Source organism: Hordeum vulgare, chromosome 3H (genome assembly GCF_904849725.1).
Source record: "Hordeum vulgare subsp. vulgare chromosome 3H, MorexV3_pseudomolecules_assembly, whole genome shotgun sequence".
Taxonomy (NCBI): Eukaryota; Viridiplantae; Streptophyta; class Magnoliopsida; order Poales; family Poaceae; genus Hordeum; species Hordeum vulgare.
Window position 1 is genome coordinate 205,192,437 of NC_058520.1, and position 17,543 is coordinate 205,209,979.

Consider the following 17,543-nt stretch of genomic DNA (forward strand, 5'->3'; position numbering starts at 1 on the left):
GATGTGATACACTGGACGAGTAGTGTTATTGCTAGGAGTTGAGTGATGGATTTTACTCCTTGTATCTGTGGACCCGATTGCATGACCGGAAAATTTTGGAAGTTCTTAGGTGAGAATTCAACAGTTACTTATAGGACAATCTTCCAATAGATGCATGATGTGAGGTTGGGGTTCGACATCTAGTGGATTCGTTTGTTCACGGTCGTTTTATAGTGGTTCTCGTTGTGCCTTAAAGACTCTTTGTAGCTTTCTATGACTCGGGGACGCATCGTATGTCATGTGCAGTGCTTTGTACATGATGGCTACTCTAGGATAGAGCACGTGCGATCCTATCCACGAAAATATCGGACGAAACCTCTGTCATGAATTTGTTTTGGCTTGTTTCATAAGCCTCATTCTTTGTTTTGTTGGAGTATCATAACTCGAGTTGCTTCGATGTCAAACGGGGATTTCATATCTTTTCCAAGAGGTGTTCTTATAATTTTATGGGGATGATAATTCTTTTGCTCAATAAAATTGTCTTGTCAATTCTTGTCAACCGGAGTGGTCATGTCAATTCTTTTCATCTGGAGTGCTTCTCTTCAAGTGAATTCAATCCTCTCCAATTTTTGCAAGATCAATCTCTCATTTCTTTCCGGAGTTCATCTCATCTATCCCAAGTTGTCTTTGTTTTTTTCCCGCCCTCCTGCCCTTTTCTTCAGGGATTAGATTATCATCCTAGTACAGTGTTCCTTCCGCCATCTTATCTTTTGTGTTGTTTCCGGTGATTCTTGGTGAAGATTCTCAGGAGTTCTGAGTCCATCATTTTTCATTTTTGTTCTTTTTCCGGTTAAAATTGTTCTCAAGTCGGTCTTTTTTCATCTCTCTCTATTCTATCCGGAGTATTGAAGATATCTCAGAAGTTTCTTGTTTCAATCCTTTCAATTATTTCGAGGGTCATACCTCATCTAGTTTTCATTTGTACCGGTGCAATATCTCTCTTTCTGAGCAATCCTTTGAACGGTGTTTATTTTGAGTGGGCCCTTAACCCACAGATTCTTTCCAAGGATCTTTCCTATCTCTTCTAATCTTTTCTTGAGATCTCTGGTTGTTTTTAAATATGAGGTAAGAATGGATTCCATCAGTCATATTCCTTCTTCAAGATCGCTTCAAATTCATTTCTCATCATTGGCTCAACTTTTCATATTCCTTATTCCGGAGTGTCTCAGTAATTCTTGGTGGTGTTCCTCTCATCTTTCTCAATCTGAAGACCGAAGGAGTGTTTCTCTCAAATCTTGGTCCATTCTCTTGAAGATTCATCATTTTAGCTTTGTGTTATTATCTCGAATTGTTCTCGATCATGAGAATTCCTTCCATATCTATCTGGTGCATTTCAGAATTGTTTTCATTCCTGCTCCTCCGAAGGCCATTATTTCAGAAGATTTCTTCATTCTCGGCTTTCTGCTTTCATCCTCAAATCCTTCTCAATTGTTGTCTCTTGGTTCGTCTCTCAATTATTCCGGTGCCTTGTTCAAGTTTTTCTCTTAGGTGGCTCATGAACTCTTCATTCTCATGTATGTCCATTCATTCTTGTTATCCCCATTCATTGCAATTCTTACCGGTGTCTCCTTCAAGACTTCTTCAAGTTTGTGCTCTATCTCTCTGTGTCTCTTATCCTTTCAAGAAGAATTAGTGGTATGCTAAATCCATTGCATGTCATCAATGTAACTTGATGAAGGATAAACATAACATAATTCTTATTCTTGTTTCATCAAGTGATTTCAATTCTTCTTCCGGAGTGGCTCATGATATCAATTCTTTTTCTCAAGTGCTTATCTTTATTTTCCAGAGTTTCAAGTTTTTCTCAAGTATCTCTTCATGATGCTTCATCTAAATCTTTGTAAGGCTTCAATCTTATTCTTTCATACTTCATTTCTTTTCATCATTCTTTTGTATACGGAGATTCATCATGGTGGTTCTTCAAGGTTTCAGTTCTTTCTCAAGGTGTTCTTCAAGATTCTTATTATAGTACCTTAAGTATTCATTATCTTGTATTTCCAAGAGCAATTCTTCCTCCTTTATCCTTTGAGATGGTTTTATAGCATTCTTGTTAGTGGAGGAGTCTCGAAGAGAGTTATTTCAAGAATGAGATATTTAATCCCACCGATTCTATGATCATGAGATATTTCAACCCATTATTGCTTCATTGAACTATCTTGGTTTAGACTTTACCTAAAGCTTTGTTTATGGATTGTTGCTATCATGGTTCTTTTCATTAATCCAAGCTCTCAATGTATCCTCTTGGTGAAAGAAGTTTGCCTCTCTTCTTGTCCCAAGCAATCAATTATTTGCCAATTGTGGTTGGTTGTCACCTCATTGTTGAGATGGTTTTTGTAAGTCCAGTACAAGCTTGTTCTTTTTGTTGTTGGTTTTTGAACAACTCCATTCAATCCTCCTTCTCCTTTGTAGGATTCTCTTCAAGTTCAATTGTGATGGAAATTTTCATTTTCTTCTTCATTCTATTCTTCTCAAAGATTTAGTTTCTATTCTCTTGATCCGGAATTGTTGTGATGTCACTCTCTTCAATCTATCATCTTGTTCTATCAAGATCATGCTCTTTCCTTGCTTATCAATTTAGTTGGTTTTTGTGAATCGTGATCTTTCCATCTTATCAAAATTTTCCCTCCATTCCTATCGAAGTGCTGCCAAAATTTTGTTTGAATTCTTGCTTGTGTCTCATATCATTCTTCACCTCTTTGCAACCTTCAAGATTCATTGGTTTCACTTGTTTGTCAAGAAGAAACTAAGTTTACCTCTTGCTTTCTCATCCTCTTACCCTCTTCATTCTTAGATCTAGGGGTGAGATCTCTTGTTAGTGTAGGAGAGTTGTGACAGCCTGAGACCGACGCTCGAGAAGATTCCCCTTTTATTCCATTCTACTTGTGTGATTCGTGTGGTTGTCGCATGCAGCATCGCATATGCGCATCATCTGCATTGCATCGGCACTCCGTTGCCGCCAGTATTCAAAACGTGCATCAGTTGTTAGTTGCCGGTTCTCTCCTTGTTCGTTGTTGTCCGTTTTGAGACCAACCACACACGCACACGCCCGCGGCGTCAATAAAGTATTGTTTTTAAAAGTGTCCGAAAATATTTTCGGATTGGGTTGAAACTTGGCGTGCTGTCTTGCTTTAGTGTAGGTAGTATGGCTGCCAATTTTCATCGCAAACACAGTCCGTTTGATACCCGGACGGTCGACTGTAGCGGCACCGTCGTCGGGTTATAGTCGGATGTTTTCGGTGTTTAAAACTGTGTCACCGGGTTGCCCGTTTTCGCTCTATTCTTGGACCATCCCCCTCTACACAACCACTAAGCCCACCTAGCCATCCCTGTGACCGGGACCATCGGATTTCGATCGCACGGTCGAAATCGGGGCAAAAGTCCCTAACCCTAGCCCCCTTCCCTATTTAAACAACCCTCCATGCCTATTTTGGACACCAACCTCCGTGCCTCGGGATCCATACCCCAAAACCCTAACATTTGCCGCCTCCCACCTCTCCTCTCTCCTCTCACCTCCAGCAGCCGCCGAGGTCCGCCGCGGCACGGATCGGCCCCTCCCGAGCCCGAAGGCCAGCGTGCCAACTGAGGAGGCAGCAGCCCCGCTGCTGGATCTACTGTAAAGTACTCCCGCGCCGTGTTGCATCCACCGGAGGGCAGCATCCTGCGCCTAGTCGTCGCATTCCTCTGGCCACCCTCGTCGTCGCCGGCCACCACCAGCTGCTCACCGAAGCGTAGTTGCCCTCGGCTCATCCCGAGCAGCAGCAGCCATGTGCTGCCCGGCGAGCTCCGCAGCAGATCCCATGCGCCGCCGCCTTGGGGCCTCGGGCTAGCCAACGGAGCCCCGCCGTCGGAGTCGCAGTCCCACCGTCAGCTCCCTCTACAGCCGCCCGTCGGAGTTCTGAGCCCGATGTCGCACAGCTTCGCTCGATCCTGATTAGGATCGGGAGGAGGAGAGCACCATTCGCTCGCCCGCTCTCGTGCTAGCGTGGGACGACAACTGACCAACCCAGCGCCCTGGCCTGGTTCGGCCATCCTGTGTCGTGGGCCACCGTGCATCCCGTGGCCTAGCTCGGCCAGCGTCGCCTCCGCGTGAGTCCGCCCAACGACCAGCCAGATCCGGCCCAGTTGGCCCGAGGTAAGAAGTACGCCTATCCCTCACCCAAGGCGCAATTTTATTATCCCGCGCCCATGCCATGTTAGGCCAATAATAGCAGTTTCACCCCATTAGTGCTTTTTAGCACGTGGGATTTTATTTAATTTCAGAAAAAGCATTGTTTTAAACCGCCCATAGTTTTTAAATCGTGTGTCGGATTACAACAAATTATATATGTAAAACGTGTAGAATTTCGCGTAGATTAAAATTTTCCAACTCTCATGCATATTTAAAACTGTTAGATATGTTGTGTGCATAGGTTCGCGTGTCGCCGTGTTTAAAGACAGTTTAATTCATAGCTAGTGATATGTAGCTCCGTTGGAGATGAGCCATATATGTAAATGAACTAGAACGAAGAGTAGAACCACGTGAACAATTTTTTTTGCCTTTTAACAAACATAAAATGTGGTTAGGACAGATCTGAACAGATTAGAAAGTTAAAGCGTGGGGTCATATCGGAGATGCTATATGTCATTTCCGGCCTCATTTAAAATGCCTAGATAGGTAGTTAATTTGTGCTTCACCCCTTGCCATGTTTAACAATATTTAATTTTCCTGTGGAAATAAACATGAGTGAACTAAATAATTAAACATGGATTTTCGTCAATATGCAATTAGTAGCATATTTAGGTTCACTTAATATGTAGTGTTTGATTGTTGTGAATTGTCATGCCATGCCTCGCATATTTAAAACCGTTCATGCATCATATTAGGGTGTGCACAATCATGCATGTGCCATGGTGAATATCGTGTGTTGATTCTTGTTTCCGGCTTGCTTCATCTAGATAGAGTTCCGCAAGCGTGTCATAATGCGAGGACCCGTTCGACTTGTGACAGAACTTGCACTCAAATTGATTGGAAGCTAATATGATAATGTGGTAATATAAAAATTACCAGAAGTCTCATGAACTCCCTCGTGTTCGGGTCCGTGTAAAATTTCTTTTTGACTTTTCCAACTTGTACCGCGCCTTGATCCAGTCATGCTCCAGTGGGTCGGTGAACTCCGCCAAGGGGTCTGGGATCCCGAGACTTTCATGTTCGGCGTCCTCCTGGGCCCATATGTGCCTCTTCCCCTCATCACCACGGCTTCCGAGGCGGTGGGGAGGCGTGTTCCTGGCGTGGAGCGCCTTCATTTTCTCCGACTTTGCCTTGACTTCTTTTTCGCAATTTTCAAGGAATTTTGCAAAGTCCTCTTCCGTTATTGTCGGATTATCAGCATGAATCTTGGACCACGGTTCATTCTTCTCAACCACTTTTTTCACCCGAACTTTCGAGGAGGACAAGTTGTTGGTGAACGTCACCATCGCCTTCTCGTTTATCTTTGTCATGGCGGGGTCGTCCCACGGCTATTTATATTCCTTTTCATTTCGGTCGGGAAACATGAACCTATTGTGCAACTTCTTTAGGAGCATGTGCTCCATATGTGGTATCTGCTTCAACCTCTCGTCGTTGATGTTGGCGGTTTTCCTAAGGATGCATCCAAGTTGATTGCCCTACCACTTGCGTGCTTCCTGTGGCACCGTTGGCTCTAACTTCAAGTGGTGAATCTCCGTGACCACAATTTGTCTGATGCCAAGCTCGTTTGGTTTTCGTGTCCTCTTCTTCTTCGGTGCTTTACCGACTACGACATCATCGTTGCCGGTCTCGGGAGCGGTGTCGGTGCTGGTGCCGGTATCGGCACCGAGGTCGGGTTTGGGACCACTGCCGCCATGATGCAACCCCATATGGTGTTCGCCTAGGTAATCGAAATAGTGATTTGTTGCCTCCATTGGGTCTGCGGAGCGCGCAGAACCACCCACGACTTCGGCATTGGTAGCCATGTTTCCTATGCAACAATTGTAAATAAAAGATATAATGAAGAGAAAAAAGGGGCCTATATTTGGTCAGAATGTTGATTCATTCCCCTTCTGGCAAATCCGAGGTACTCCATATGTCCTAGTTTCTAGCACAAGTCATGCCAAAAATTTCGGCATGACCTTTGCTAAAAAGTGGACATATGGAGCGCCTGAAATTTGCCGGTACGAAAATGAATCAACATTCCGGCAAAACATAGGCCACTCAGATAACATGAGGATAATAAATGGAATTCTCTTGACACCATCACAAAATTAATTATACAAATATAAATAGAAAATAATAAGTACTATGGACACCATGATGATATAATAAGTACTAGCAATGGGATGCAATGACCTACAAATATAAACACAAAATATTTTCTTGCCACATTTTCAGCCCACTAGTTCAAAACATCAAACTTTCTGCCAACTAGTTAAAAATTACTAGAACCCATAACTAGATAATAAATGCTACACATCATCCATATGCATGCATACCAAAGCAAAACACTTCAAGTTCAGCAAGCTTTGGACCTTGCCGAGGGGTTGGGTACCTGCTGCCGAAGAGCACTGTCAGAGAGAGAGAGAGAGAGAGAGAGATAGAGAAGGTGGGGGGGGGGGGGGTTGGGTGCCTGCCGGGGCCTCACCTGAACCCTAGCCGACAGGGGGGGGGGGGGGCGACGCCGATGGGAGAGCTCGAGGCGGATCTGGTGATGAAGGGCAGGAAGCTGGGGGTGACGGCGACGCTGGGTGGAGTCATGGGCGGCGCGGGGAGGAGTCAAGGGTGACGCGGGGAAGAGTCAGGGGCGGCGCTGGGGGTGACGGCGACGCTGGGTGGACAGGGGCGACGGGGGGAGGAATTGGGGAAGAAACAGGGGAGGCAGGGACATTTGGTGACTTAGCGCGCGCGGCGGTTAACTCAAACTAGCGGTAGCTCTGGTTTAGTACCAGCGCTACTCCTATAGCAGTTAGCAGTAGAGTTGATTTAGTTCCAGCGCTACTGCTATAGCTATAGCACTAGCTCTATAGAAGTAGCGCTTGTACCGACCCAGCACTACTCCTAACTTTCTTAACTTTATTTTCTTTATTATGTTTATTTATTATTTTCTTTTTATTAATTTTCTTTTATTTTTATCTTTTTTCTTTCCTTTTCTGTTTAATTTTCTTTTCTTTTTATTATTTGTTTTCTCCCGATCGATGATGGCGTCTCCCTCTCCCCCAATGCGTGAATATCAGCGGAACCATGCATGTGGTAACATATCAGTTGACCGATAACGGTTACATAAGTGCGTACACAAAATAGATACAAATATATAAATGTAGGTTTCTGATCAGCTGCGTCGCCGACATTTCACATTGAGCTTCTTCCCTTTCTTGTTCGTTGCCGAGTAATTGAGCCCCTCCTTGTGACTTTTCCGGAGCCATGGAGTACGATCTTTCCGCCGCCATGTAGTCTTGATTCTTCTTTTCACTTATGCTTCATCGCCATCGTCATCTTCCCTCATCGGGTTGCCGTATTGGTCGTAGTCTTCCTCGTTGGTGACTCCATCCATTCCGATGATGCTCCTTTTGGATCTTCTCACGACAACACGGCTGTGATTGGCCGGGTCGGTTATGAAGAAGCATTGTGTCACTTTCTTAGCGTGTACCCGTGGCTCATTTTTGGCGATGATGTTAACGTTCACGGGAATGCTCTTCGCGTCCAGTATAGATATGGTGGTGAAATACTTGTTTTCTCTTACGACGTCCTTGGCCCATCTGACACGGAACATCGTCGCATCGTGCATTCCAGCATAGTCAAGCTCCCAGATCTCTTTGACCCTTCTGTAGAATCTTTTAGTTGTGCTGTTGGCGTTGGTCACACATTGAATTGTCACCCCGGAGTTCTGGTAATCACTGTCCATGTCTTTGGCCTCCGTGTAGAATGTGTACCCATTGATATCGTAGGGCTGATAGGTCGCGAGCTTGGGCGCAGGGTGATACGTCCATTTTGCATCATGTTTTCATGTTGATATTTATCGCTTCTTTGGCTGTTATTTCACTTCACGGTATTATTATTATGCCTTTTCTCTCTTATTTTGCAAGGTTTACATGAAGAGGGAGAATATCGGCAGCTGGAATTCTGACCTGAAAGTGGAGCAAAGTTGAGATACCTATTCTGCGCAACTCCAAATGCCGTGAAAATCAACGGAGATTTTTTTCCCAATTTATAAAAAATACTGGGCCGAAGAAGTGCCACAGGGGCGCCAGGGGGTGGCCACAAGTCTGCACGGCGCGACCCCCCCCCCCCCCCAGGCCGCACCATGGGGCTTGTGGGCACCCTGCTGGCCCACTTGCCCCCTCTTTTGCTATATGGAGGGTTTCGTCCAGGAAAAATTCAGAAGGTAGCTTTTTGGTGGTTTCGCCACCGCCACGAGGCGGAACTTGAGCAGAACCAATCTAAAGCTCCGGCAGGACGATCCTGCCGGGGAAACTTCCCTCCCGGATGGGGAAATCTCGCCATCGTCATCACCAACACTCCTCTCATTGGAGGGGACTCGTCACCATCAACATCTTCATCAACACCATCTCATCTCCAAACCCTAGTTCATCTCTTGTAACCAATCTCCATCTCGCGACTCCAATTGGTACTTGTAAGGTTGCTAGTAGTGTTGATTACTCTTTGTAGTTGATCCTAGTTGGATTACTTGGTGGAAGAGTTTATGTTCAGATCCTTGATGCTACTCATTACACCTCTGATCATGATTACGAATATGCTTTGTGAGTAGTTACTTTTGTTCCCGAGGACATGGGATAAGTCATGCTAATAATAGTCATGGTGGTGAAATACTTGTTGTATGTTGTTTTTCCTCTAGTGGTGTTATGTGAACGTCGACTACATAACACTTCACCATTATTTGGGCCTAGAGGAAGGCATTGGGAAGTAGTAAGAAGATGATGGGTTGCTAGAGTGACAAAAGCTTAAACCCTAGTTTATGTGTTACTTCGTAAGGGGCTAATTTGGATCCAGTAGTTTAATGCTATGGTTAGACTTTGTCTTAATTCTTCTTTCATAGTTGCAGATGCTTGCGAGAGGGGTTAGTCATAAGTGGGATGCTTGTCCAAGTAAGGGCAGTACCCAAGCGACGGTCCACCCACATATCAAACTATCAAAGTAACGAACGTGAATCATATGAACATGATGAAACTAGCATGACAGAAATTCCCGTGTGTCCTCGGGAGCGTTTTTCCTCCTATAAGACTTTGTCCAGGCTTGTCCCTTGCTACAAAAGGGATTGGGCCAGTTTGCTGCACCGTTGCTACTTTTTCTACTTGTTGCTTGCTACGAATCATCCCACACACAATCACTTGTTACCGACAATTTCAGTGCCTCCAGATATTTCCTTGCTGAAAACCACTTGTCAGATCCTTCTTCTCCTCGTTGGGTTCGACACTCTTACTTATTGAAAGGACTACGATTGATCCCCTATACTTGTGGGTCATCACAGGGCCATGTGCTAAGGCGTGTATGAGCAATCCATCCGAACTGCCCTCTTCCGGGGGATTTTCAAGAACTTGCTCTTTGAACTAACGCAAGAAAGTAGTGTTGTGCTCTACGGTAACTTCGTCGTCTGTCTTGAGCATCCCCTTATCACGGTACTTCTTTGCGATGCCTTCTTTGTGTCGTGCCACATAATCATCTACCACATCGAGGTGTTGTAGCACTACTAAGTTAGCCCTGTCAATGTCGTTCCGTCGATCCGAGTAGTCCACGTGCAACTCCCTCCGACCGTTGTCGTGACCATCTCCTTCGAGCTTCCCATCATGCTTCTTGACGGGAAAACCAACAACAGGGTCTCCGACGCTTATATAATTCTCAGAAAAGGAGACGCCCTCATGCGGCAGATACCCCTGGACGATGCTCCCTTCGGGACGGTACTTGTTACGAATGAATCCTTTGATGACCCCATTCATCCTCTCGAACGGCATCATGCTGTGAAGGAATGTCGGCCCGAGGTCGATGATGTTGTCCACGATGTGGACACACAGATGCACCATGACGTCAAAGAACGCGGGCGGTAAGTACATCTAAAGCTCACATAGTATACAATGATCTCTTCCTGTAGCCTTCGGAGCTGCTTCACACTTATGGACTTTTGAGAGATAACGTCGAAGAAGTTGCAAAGACCAATAATTGTGTCACGAAGTGCTTTTCAAGTATCCCTCTAATGGAAACTGGGAGTATCTGCGTTGTCATCACGTGACAGTCATGAGACTTCATCCCGATGAATCTTTTCTTCTTGGGGTCTAGAAATCTGCTTATCTTCCCGCAGTAACGGAATTTACTTTGATTCCCATAAGGCACTTGATAAATTGATCGATCTCCTTCGGACTTAAGGTGAAGAAAGAAGGGGGAAATAATTCTCCTCCTTCTTGTTGACTTTTCTGCCGCTCTCCTCCTCGTCTGTCTCGGTCTCCATCTCCTCCATCAACTTTTTACGGTGGATGTCTTTCCTGATCTTCAAATGTTCCAGGTCTTTCCTTGCCTTCGGCCCATCCTTGGTCTTCTCCGGCATGTTCATCAGTGTGCCAAGCAAGCGCTCGAGGACATTCTTCGTGATATGCATTGGATCAAGGCAATGAGGCATGTCGTGATTGGGAAAGTACTCCAAGTCCCAGAAAACAGACCTCGTTTTCCATACCTTTAGTAGCGGCTGTGACGCCTTTTTGATCTTTCCCGGCGCGGGGCATTGTTCCCAGTTTCTCAACAGCTCGTTGATTTCGGCGCCGCTCCTCTTACATGGAGGTCCTCGAAGCTCAGCCAACACATTGAATAGATCTCCATGCTTTCTCCACGGATCATCCTTCTCGAGCCATCTACAATGCCCCATGTACACGATTTTCCCATACCCGCCATCTCTCGTTGATGTAAGCTACTGAGACATTGTATCATCCATGCACCTCGTGCATCCGCAGTATCTGTGGCACACCTGACCTGAGGTGTACCCATAACCGAGATAGTCGTGCACCATTATCATCAGTGTGGCTCTCATATGGAAATACTCTCCTTTGCTGGCGTCCTATGTCCATGTCGGTGATTTCCATAACGTGTTTAGCTCCTCTTGCAGAAGCCCCATATACAGGTTAATATTATTTCCCGGTTGTTTCGGCCCTTGAATCAGCATGCACATGTGTATGTACTTTGTCTTCATGCACTTCCCTGGGGGAGGTCGTACATCCATACAAACATGGGCCATGTGCTGTTTTGGTGTTCTGGTTTCGAAACGGATTCATGCCATCGGTACTCGCACCAAGCACAATGTTCCTTGGATCTTCTTTGGCAAATCCATATATGATGTTGAATGCTCTCCACTGGCTACCATCTACGAGGTGTCTCAGCCTCGGATCATCTCCATCGTCGGGATTCTTCCTCTCCGCGTGCCAGCGCTTAAGCTTTGCTTCCTTAGGATCTACGAAATACCGCTGCATACGGGGAGTGATCGGAAAGTACCATGCAACTTTCTGAGGAGCTTTCTTTCCTGCCTTCTTGTATCGAGAAGCATTGCACAGTGGGCGGTTGGTTTTTTCTGCGTGCTCCCCCGATAAATGTTGCAATCGTTGATGCATGCATGGTACCTAATGTGCGGCAAATCAAAAGGGCAAACGATTTTCTTGGCCTCCTCGACACTACTAGGACACAGGTTCCCTGCGGGAAGAACTTTGTTATGTAGGTACTTGAAATGCTCATCGAGGCTTTTGTCTGTCTATTTGTTTTTGTCCTTCGTCATTAGAAGTTCGAGCGCGAAACTTAAGCATGTCACCTCGGGATCGCAACCGTCATACAATGGAGTCCTCGAGTCCACTTCAAGTTGAGCCAGCTTGGCCTCCTCTCTAGAAGCAGCTCTCTCGCTAGTCGTACTCTTGCGAAGTAGGACTTGAACATGAGGGTCTTGCACGACTGCAGTTAGTAGCATCGAAGACTGCGGCGTGACCACCGCCTCTTCTCCGCCATGTCCGGGCTCTTCTTCGCCATGTCCAGAATCTTCTCCGCCGTTGTCATTTCTGGAATCTTCCCTGCCGCCATGTCCGGCAACATCGTCTTCGTGTCGATCGTTCATCTCTTCGTCTAGCCCCATGTCATTATGCCCTGCCATTTGGACGTCGTCCTCATCATCTTCTTCTTCACTTATCCACCGAGTATAGCCATCCATGAAACCATTCATCAGCAGGTGCGCCTTCAAAGTGCCACGATCAAAAGGGTAAAAAAGGACTCCTTCCTTGCATCTTGCACACGGACATCTAATCCTAGTCCGATTATTTGCATGCATGTCCCTCACCGCGGATTGCATGTACCGCTCCACCTTCCATCCACTCACCTTCAAGACTGACTGCACAGTATAACAAGAAAAAGGGTTATAAAATAAATAATGCATGCATGCTTCAAAGTCATATAAAATTTTGGCATAACCTTGCCTAAAAATAGGACATATTGAGTTTGCTCGAAATTCACCGAAACGGAAATAAATCGACATTTCGGCAAAACATAAGCAACTCGATCGGAGGGCATGTCACACCCGCACAAATCTCTCCATATATATATATATATCCCAAACACACATATTATCATTCACACACATATTCCGATTATTTAATTGAACAACTTTTTACTCATCTATATATCTCCCGAGAGAGACCGATCGAGTGAGATGATGAGAGAGACCGATCGAAAGATCACGCGTGGATGGCTAAATAGCTAGCTAGATCTAGTTGTTGGGGAGGAGAGGTGAATCTAGCTATCTAACTAATGGAGAGGCACTTATGGTGGAGGGGGAATTAATATAATGGGGCGAGGAAGAGTGGTAGAACAAAGAGAGATGTGAGATAAGTCATTTTTGAAGGAGAGATATGGTGGGGGGATATTAATGAGGAGAGAGGAGAGGTAGGAGGAAGAGAGAAGAAGAGCAACAATGGTGTGGAGAGTGTGGAGAGGGGAGAGGAGGGGGAGAGAGGTGAAAGTGGGGACGGGAGGGGGTAAAAAGGTGGGAGCCGCAACTAGCAGTAGCGCTGGATAACAGAGAGCATTGCTACTATGCTATTAGTAGTAACGCTGCGTACCAGGGACCGCTACTACTAAGTGGGGCCAACTAGCAGCAGCGGTGCTGCAAAACAAAGCGCTACCGCTAAACACTTAGCAGTAGCGCTGGATTTTGGGCAACACTGCTACTACAGCTACCGTCGGTGGCATGTGTGGTTCCACATAGTAGAAGCTCCTTTTTAAGAAGCAGCGCTACTGCTAAGGTGTTAGTCGTAGCACGTTACTGGATCAGCGCTACTGCAAATTACCAGCAGCGTTTTCTTTTTTCCAGTGCTACTATTGAGGTCCTTCCTATAAGGTTTTTCCTAGTAGTGCAGGTTAAAGATGTCAATATATCTGTCGAAGGCTGAACACTCCGGGTTCACCCTATATGCCAAGTCACCAAACTTGGGCATGTCAACTCTTTCATGTTAACTCCATTTACCACACACTCACACACACTTGGTTTATGCGGAAATGACTGGACGTAGTTTAAGCAGGATTACCCAACTATCCTTGACCGTGTACACGGCTATTTGAATAGTTTTACACTATGCAGAGGTAGTACGCTGGATCCACGAGATCCCGGGAACTTTCGCGTCATCCACGACTTGCGGTATATAACATACCCGAGGTAAGTACCCGATCAATTCCTTTCCCCTGACGATACTAGACAAAGAGGTCCACTCGATTGGTACCGATCCCATATGTTGTACGTCTTATGAGCATCGACTCTAGACAGTATCCACCATGTGGGGCCCAACGGTGTGCCTGGAACACGTAAAAATGGCATAGTCGCCCTACCTGGCACGACCCCATCATGAGAGTGACCACACATCACTCCCGCCACTAATAATGTGGCTCCTTGCTAGCACCGACCAGAGTAATCAACAAAGCCCCGTCCCATAAAGAGGTAACGTGGTCGTACATGTAAGGTTGGGACGGTCGACATGTCATAATTCTATTCCCATTTCCGAAACCATACTCACTCAAAATACCCGGTGCACCACTTCACCAAAAGTGGCCACCTAACTCATCATCACCCTCGGGCATTAGTGGCACCCGACGGGGTTTTCATAACCTGGTTTTATGCCAACAACATGCTCATGCTACTGCTATTCTAGCTTTACTTGTCAACATGATGTTAGCATGACCCTCATAGGTGGTAGGATCATGCTCAAAATGCAAGTGCTCCGGAGGAGCCTTCGGTAACATCACTTTAATGATTTACTGACACTTATGATAATATGCAATGGAAATATTTGCTACACTAGCATGCATTATAACATATGCTCAGACATGGTCAAAGGGCTGCTTGCCTTGGTCAGCTAGGTATACGGGGTTTCCGAGGTCCTCCGCTCCAACTCGTTCGCCACACGGGTTTTCTGTCGTCCTATAAAGATAAAAATAATAAGTAGCTCACTCCAAAACAGATCACAAAGTCATTTTAATAATGTTGGTTATTTCTGATAAATCCAGGTTGTTATATTAAAAATATTTTCTTCTGGTTTTAGAGAAAGAATATTTAAAAATAAACGTAGCAGAAGCAAAACTATTCCAAGTTAATCCTTTTTGTTATTATAAAACAGAATAGTTGCTGCAAAAATTCAACCAATGGTTCCGTTAAATATTACACATTTTTAGAAGAACAACACTTGAAAAAATTATATTTTTACACTGGTTAAATCTTTTGATAAAAATCATTTAAACTCAGGTTTAAAATCAAAAAGAAAAAGGCTACAGACCTTGGCCTGACTTGTCCTAGGACTGGGCCGGCCCAATGGCCAGCGAACCAGCCTTCCCAAGCGCGCGTGCCGTCAGGTTTAAACCTGACGCGCGGGCCCCTGCGGTCAGTGGTTGTGGACAGCGAGGGAGAGAGAGATGGGCCACCGACAGGTGGGGCACACCTACCGGGGTCATCTCGTACCTCTGTCCAGAGAGGAGGAGGAGCACGCCGGCGTGGCTACCGACATCCTCGGGCCCTAACGACGACGGGAATGGGTCCGGCTCGTCGTCGCCTACCTGATAATGGTTGAGAAGGCGGGGGAGGGGCTCAAGTTCACTGGCGACGAGGTAGCCGCGATGGAGGGGTTTTGGGCGGAGGTGGAGGTGGTAGCTAGGGGCACGGATTTTCTCGGGGAAGAGAGAGGAAAGCTTCCTGAGGTCACGGGGAGTGGTTGTGGGGTAGAGGGACGTAGGAGCCGACGTGTAGCCGGAGATCGACCAGAGCTCCGAGGCGGAGGGGCCTTGGTCGATCTCGAGTACCGGTGCTCTGCTTGCTCAAAGAGGAGGCTAGGGAGGTGATTAAGGTTACTACGATGATGAATGAGGGGTACTGGAGCGCGGGAGAGAAGGGGCCCTGATGGTCGCCTGATGCAGAGGGGTTGTTGGGGGAGAGGATGGCCACATCGGGGAGGCTGGAACTGGCCGAGAGCGTCGCCCCCACCTTAGTGATTCTCTGTAGCGTGCCTAGAGCGCAGCTTTGGCATGCCACGGCATGCTGGCATGCTCTGGGGTGGCTTGGACGTGTCTAGCATGTCCTGGGCACTAGCTGAGAGATGCCTAGCCATTGGAGACCCGTGGGAGCTTCGGCTGGTCAAGGGGGACAAGGAAAACAGGTGTTGTCAGCCTTGAGCTGAAGCTTAGATTGGGGTTTTTGGCATTTCTACTTTGAACCAGAGAGGGCCGGTTGACTCGGGCTTGGCATTGATGCTAGCCACCTAATCTGAGAGTTTGGGAAAAAGGGTTGGGGTTTAGCTAAGGTTAGGAGGGGTTTTACCCATCTGTCAGAAGGTGCTCGATAGTGGTTTGGGGTGGTTGAACCCCACCACTGGCGCTGCAACTTAACAAGATTGGGTTTGGTGCTAAAACAAGGGGCTTCACCAAGTTTGAGCTCCATTGGACAAGTTTAGCTTTGTAAACTTGAAAACATCATCAAATGACCAGATCTGTTCCTTCCAAAGAGAGTGTGGGCAAATTAAGTCCCACAAATCCCATTTTTGGCACGGAGCCCTCATTTGAGGTATTAGGCGCTCGTGCAAAGTTTCAACTCCATTGGACAAACTTTACTATGTAGAGTTTCTCTAACTTCAATCTGGACAGAAGGGGTTGTGCAACTATTTGGTGCCCTTAATCATCTTGGTTCAAGGTAAAACTTTATATGGACACCAAATATGTCTTAGGGATACCATTGGAATTTTCTAGGAATTTATTGAGAATATTTCCTTTGGAAATATTTCCAAAGGTCAAAACAGACAGAAATGGTTTTCAGGGTTTTACTAAAATAATAATAATATAACCAGGGGTTAAAAATCTTATGTATGGAAAATATATGTCCTTCTGATCATCTCCAAATTTTCTCAGATTTTCTAAGGCAGAAAAGTATTTTTCCATATAGGAATACCATTTCTGGCCTCGGAAATGGACATGAAATTAAATTAGAAAAATAATACACAAAATAATTATTATATGGTTTTGGTGCTCTAAAATGGTGCTAGAACCAGATCACCAACTTTGGGTAAGAACACTCCTTGCCACCAAGGACTTGTAGTGCAACCCAAAGCAGGGTTTTCTTTAACCAGAAATAATAAAAAGGGTTTTGAAAATAATTAAGTAATGAGGAATGTGGTTTTAATATCACATGATCAAGCATACAAGCATACAATGACAATCATGGCACTCACAACATTAGTTTTGAAAAAGTTTTAATAAACTCCGATTTTTGAATTACAGAAAAAGTGGTAGTGAAAGCAGGGTGTGATAGCCGCATACTCCAGTACGTACGGATCCATGTAGGCGCTCGGTCGTCCCCCGTTGTTGGTCAGCAGTACGACGGTGGCGGTCCCCCTTGGTGTCGGAGGAGGGTCTCCCCGACTGTATTGCTCGTAGTTCTTCCTGCGAAAGGCCTCCGCATGAAGTCGCTTGTTTCGGTTGCTGCCGCTGGCTAGTCCCGGCGTCGCCCTGTGATGGCTCCCTCCTTGGTGTCCTGCCTTGTCTCCGCTGTCGTAGTTCGTCCGCGCCATCGCCTCTACCCTCTGTTGGCTGCGCTAGAGGGAGCACTCCTGTCGAGCCGCCCCAGGCTATCGAGGGCCGACTTGGTCTTGGTGATGCGCGCTAGCGTGTGCGTCGGTCGTCCCGCCGTTCTCCTTGCATCCCTGGTGGTTGTTGGCATGGTGCGCCTCGGGGCGGCTCGCTAGGGTCTGGAGGACGTGGAGGGCAGCGTGAAGCGCGTCACTCTCGGCCCCGCCCAGAGCGGGTAGGGCCCCGAAGCTTGCAGGCCCGGGGTTCGGCACGCGGAGCGAGCCCCCGGCGCCCAACGCCTGTGGCCTTTAGGATGCACTAGGATGGATGGTCTTCTGGGCGATGGCGATAAGCTCCATGATGTGGTTCGCCCAGGCATCAAAGCCCCCTAGTGTCGGTCGTTGGCGGAGCATCTCTCTTGCCATAAGCAACGCCTCGTGTG